The sequence below is a fragment of the Arachis ipaensis genome, chromosome B06 (genome assembly GCF_000816755.2).
Source record: "Arachis ipaensis cultivar K30076 chromosome B06, Araip1.1, whole genome shotgun sequence".
Classification (NCBI taxonomy): Eukaryota; Viridiplantae; Streptophyta; class Magnoliopsida; order Fabales; family Fabaceae; genus Arachis; species Arachis ipaensis.
Window position 1 is genome coordinate 82583603 of NC_029790.2, and position 6000 is coordinate 82589602.

Here is a 6000-nt window from a genome sequence, read left to right on the forward strand (position 1 = left end):
GTTCTGTAAGCCCACAAAGCATCATCCAAGCTTCTCGCCCAATCCTTTCTACGGGTACTTACTGTCCGTTCCAGGATTCTTTTTAGTTCTCTATTAGAGACTTCAGCTTGACCATTTGTCTGCGGATGATATGGAGTTGCCACCTTGTGGCAAATTCCATATCGGACCATAGCAGAGTAAAGCTGTTTATTGCAGAAGTGAGTGCCCCATCACTAATTAGTGCTCTAGGGACACTGAACCTGCTGAAGATATGTTTCTAGAGGAACTTTAGCACTGTCTTAGTATCATTAGTGGGAGTGGCAATGGCCTCTACCCATTTGGATACATAGTCGACTGCCACCAGAATATAAGTGTTTGAGTATGATGGTGGAAAAGGCCCCATGAAGTCAATACCCCATACATCAAACAACTCAATCTCCAAGATTCCTTGTTGAGGCATGATGTAACCATGAGGCAGATTACCAGCTTTCTGGCAACTGTCACAGTTACGTACAAACTCTCGGGAATCTCTGTAGAGTGTAGGCCAGTAGAAACCACATTCGAGGACCTTGGTGGCTGTTCGCTCACCTCCGAAATAACCTCCATATTGTGACCCATGGCAATGCCATAAGATCCTCTGTGCTTCTTCTCTAGGCACACACCTACGGATTATTTCGTCTGCACATCTCTTAAAGAGATAGGGTTCATCCCACAAGTAGTACTTTACATCAGTAATTAATTTTTTCTTTTGTTACTTGCTGTACTCCTTGGGTATGAACCTTGCAGCTTTATAGATTGCAATGTCTGCAAACCATGGTGTTTCCTGAATGGCGAACAAATGCTCATCGGGAAAGGTTTCAGAGATCTCAATAGAGGGAAAGGACGCCCCTTCTACTGGCTCTATCCGAGACAGATGATCAGCCACTTGGTTTTCTGTCCATTTTCTGTCTCTTATTTCTATATCAAACTCTTGCAGAAGCAACACCCATCTTATGAGCCTGGGTTTTGAATCCTGCTTTGTAAGTAGATATTTAAGAGCAGCATGGTCAGTGTACACAATCACTTTGGATCCTACTAAGTATGATCAAAACTTGTCAATGGCATAAACCACTGCAAGCAATTCTTTTTCTGTGGTTGTGTAATTTTTCTGGGCATCATTTAAAACACGGTTAGCATAATAAATGACATGCAGAAGCTTTTCATGCCTCTGCCCCAATACTGCACCAATAGCATGATCATTGGCATCACACATTAATTCGAATGGTAATGTCCAATCTGGTGCAGAAATAACTGGTGCTGTGACCAGCTTAGCTTTCAGAGTCTCAAACGCTTGCAGACACTCTGTGTCAAACACAAATGGTGTGTCAGCAGCTAGCAAATTGCTCAGGGGTTTTGCAATTTTTGAAAAATCCTTTATAAACCTCTTGTAGAATCCTGCATGCCCCAGAAAACTTCTGTTTGCCTTAACATTAGCAGGTGGTGGTAATTTTTCAATTACTTCCACTTTAGCTTGATCCACCTCTATCGCCTTGTTTGAAATTTTATGCCCAAGGACAATTCCTTCAGTCACAATAAAGTGACATTTTTCCCAGTTTAAAACTAGGTTGGTCTCTTGGCATCTTTTCAGAACAAGTGCTAAATGGTCAAGGCAGGAGCTGAATGAGTCTCCAAATACTGAAAAGTCATCCATGAAGACTTCCAGAAATTTCTCTACCATATTAGAGAAGATAGAGAGCATGCACCTCTGAAAGGTTGCAGGTGCATTACACAGACCAAAAGGTATTCTTCTGTAAGCAAATACTCCAAAAGGACATGTGAATGCTGTTTTCTCTTGGTCCTGATGATCTACTACAATTTGGTTGTAACCTGAATAGCCATCCAAAAAGCAGTAATATTCATGACCTGCTAGTCTCTCTAGCATCTGGTCTATGAATGGTAAAGGAAAATGATCCTTTCTGATGGCTGTGTTGAGCCTTCTGTAGTCAATACACATGCGCCACCCTGTAACTGTTCTTGTAGGAACCAGTTCATTTTTTCATTATGAACCACTATCATGCCTCCCATCTTGGGAACAACTTGAACATGGCTCACCCAGGGGCTATCAGAAATAGGATAAATAATCCCAGCCTCCAGTAATTTGGTGACCTCTTTCTGCACCACTTCCTTCATGGCTGGATTTATCCGCCTCTGTGGTTGAACCACTGGCTTAGCATCATCCTCGTGAGATCAACTTTCATGCAGTCTTTTGGTGTGTCTGGATGCTGCATGGCCTTGACATCATTCAACTTAAACTCATCCTCATTAACTCTCAGGGTTACTTCCCCCTTTTGGACATCAATGAGAGTTCGTCCAGTTGCTAGGAAAGGTCTTCCTAGAATGAGAATAGCACTTTTGTGCTCCTCCATTTCCAGTACTACAAAGTCAGTGGGAAAGGTGAATGGCCCAACCCTGACAATCATGTCCTCAATCACGCCTGATGGGTATTTAATGGAGCCATCAACAAGTTGGAGACATATCTGGGTTGGTTTAACTTCTTCAGTTAAACCAAGCTTTCTGATAGTGGATGCAGGTATTAGGTTGATGCTTGCCCCAAGATCACATAAAGCTGTCTTGGTGCACTTACCCTCTAATATGCATGGTATTAGAAAGCTTCCGGGATCTTTAAGCTTTTCTGGAAAGCTTTTCAGAATGATTGCACTGCATTCTTCAGTGAGGAGAACTCTTTCAGTTTCTCTCCAATCCTTCTTATGAATCAAGATCTCCTTCATGAACTTGGCATAAGAAGGTATTTGCTCAAGTGCCTCTGCAAACGGAATCTTTATTTCAAGAGTCCTGAGATAATCTGCAAAGCGAGCAAATTACTTATCCTGCTCCTCTTGGCAGAGATTTTGAGGATAAGGCATCTTGGCTTTATATTCCTCAACCTTAGTTGCTGCAGGTTTATTTCCTACAGAGGTGGTTGGAGAAGCCTTTTTAGAGGGGTTGTTATCAGCATTTGTGTATGTCTGATCCCTCACTGGCATTTGAATGCCAGGGTTAGAAGCTGGATTGGCGTTGGACGCCAACTCCTTACTTGTTCCTGGCGTTTGAACGCCAGAACTGAGCTTCCATTGGGCGTTTGACGCCAACTCCTTGCTTGTTTCTGGCATTTTAACGCCAGAGTTATTCCTCTCTGGGCTCTTACTGTCCTCAGAGGGATTTTGAATAACAGTTTGTTCATTTCTTGGCTTCCTGCTACCTTGAAGTGAGGTATTTAATGTTTTCCCACTTCTTAATTGAATTGCTTGGCACTCTTCCGTTATTTGTTTTGATAACTGCTGTTCTGTGTGCTTTAACTGTACTTCCATATTTAGATTAGCTATTCTTGTGTCTTGTAGTATCTCCTTGAATTTGGCCAGCTGTTTTGTTAGAAAGTCTAATTGCTAATTGAATTCAGTAATTTGTTCTGCAGGACTGAGTTCAGCAGTTACTGTTTTAGCCTCTTCTTTCATGGAAGATTCACTGCTTAGGTACAGATGCTGATTTCTGGCAACTGTATCAATAAGCTCTTGAGCCTCTTCAATTGTCTTTCTCATGTGTATAGATCCACCAACTAAGTGATCTAGAGAAATTTGAGCTTTCTCTGTAAGCCCATAATAGAAGATGTCTAACTGCACCCATTCTGAAAATATTTCAGAGGGCATTTTCTTAGCATCTCTCTATATCTCTCCCAGGCATCATAAAGAGATTTATTATCTCCTTGTTTAAAGCCTTGGATGTCCAGCCTTAGCTGTGTCATCCGTTTTGGAGGGAAGTATTGATTCAGGAATTTTTCTGACAGCTGTTTCCATGTCCTTATGCTAGCCTTAGATTAGTTATTTAACCACCCCTTAGCTTGGTCTTTTACAGCAAATGGAAATAGTAATAATCTGTAGACATCCTGATCTACTTCCTTATCATGTACTGTGTCAGCAATTTGTAAAAACTGTGCTAGAAACTCTGTAGGTTCTTCCTGTGGAAGACTGGAATACTGGCAACTTTGCTGCACCATGATAATGAACTGAGGATTCAACTCAAAGCTACTGACTCCAATGGAGGGTATACAGATACTACTCCCATATGAAGTAGTAGTGGGGTTAGCATATGACCCCAGAGTCCTTCTAGACTGTTCATTTTCACTTAAGTCCATGATGGAGAAAATAAAATATTTTTGTTTTTATTTTATTTAATTAAGGATAAACCGAATTAAAAAGAAAATAAGATAAAATAAAATAAAATAATTGGAAAATAGAATATAATTTTCGAAAACTAAAAAAAATAAAATAAAATAATTAGAATTCTAAAATGATTAATTAATCAAAAAGATTTGAAAAATTTTATTTTCGATTTTCGAAAAAAAAATGAAGAGAGAGAAATTGGTTAGGAAGTTTTGAAAAAGATATGTCTTAAAATTAAAGATACTTGTAAGAAAATAAAATAAAATAAAATAAAAGATATGAAAAAGATTTGATTTTAAGATTTGAGATTAGAAAATATAAGATAAGCTAGGTAAGAGAAGATAAGGAATTTAAATTAAAAAGTTTTGAAATTTGAAATTTGAATTTTGAATTTTGAATTTTGGAAGTTGAAATTTGAAATTTGAAATAAGATAAGATAAGATTTTGAAAAAGATATGATTTTTTTTTTGAAAAAGATTTGAATTTTGAAATTTTAAAACTAAGATAAGATAAAATAAAAAAATTTAAAATAAAATCTGAATTTTTAAAAAAGAAAATTCGAAAAATCAATTAAAATAAAGGAAAAATATATTTTTGAATTCAATGAGGAAAGAGAAAAATAATAAAAAGACACAAAACTTAAAATTTTTAGATCTAATGCTCCTTATTTTCGAAAATTTGGAGGAAAAACACCAAGGAACACCAAACTTAAAAATTTTAAGATCAAAACACAAGAAAGACTCAAGAACACCTTGAAGATTCACAAGAACACGAAGAACAAAAAGTCAAAGACTCAAAGGACTCAAGAACATAAAAAAAGAACACCAAACTTAAAATTTTTAGAAAACCAAAAACTAATTTTCGAAAATTAAATAAGAACTAACAAGAAAACACCAAACTTAAAACTTGACACAAGATTTAATCAAAGAAAAATTATTTTTGAAAAAAAAAGTTTTAAAAAGGATCTAGCCAATTACCAAGAACATAAGCACAACGCTCTAGCCAATTGAGCTATAAATTTAAAGTGTTTTAACAAGGTATTAAAAAAATTTTTTTTTTGAAAACTGATATTTTAAAAAAGCACAAGAAAAACAAGAAAAGACACAAAACAAGAAAAACTAAAGATCAAACAAGGAAAATAAACAAGAACAACTTGAAGATTAAGAAAGAACAATGACCATAAATTCGAAAATTTAAAAGAAAATAAAAATATGCAATTGACACCAAACTTAAAATATGAAACTAAACTCAAACAGAGAAATTCAATTATTAGTAAAAAAAATAAAATTTCAAAAAATTATTTTTGAAAAAGAAAACAAGGATTCTAAAATTTTAACAAGAACAATAATAAAAGACTCAAAGACAAATCATAGATTAATAAAGAAAAATAAAAGTCTTTTGAAAGATTTTTGAAAAGAAAGTAAAAGACTCTGACCCAAAAGACAAAATCTTCCTAATCTAAGCAACAGGATGAACCGTCAGTTGTTCAAACTCGAACAATCCCCGGCAACGGCGCCAAAAACTTGGTGCACGAAATTGTGATTCACACTTTTCACAACTCCGCACAACTAACTAGCAAGTGCACTGGGTCGTCCAAGTAATACCTTACGTGAGTAAAGGTCGATCCCACGGAGATTGTTGGCTTGAAGCAATCTATGGTTATCTTGTAAATCTTAGTCAGGAAATCAATTATAATTATCAGTATGAATTGCGAAGAATAAAAGAGCATGGATTAAATACTTGTTCTGCAGTAATGGAGAATATGTTGGAGTTTTGCAGATGCTTTGTCTTCTGAATCTCTGCTTTCTCCCTGTCTTCTTCTTCA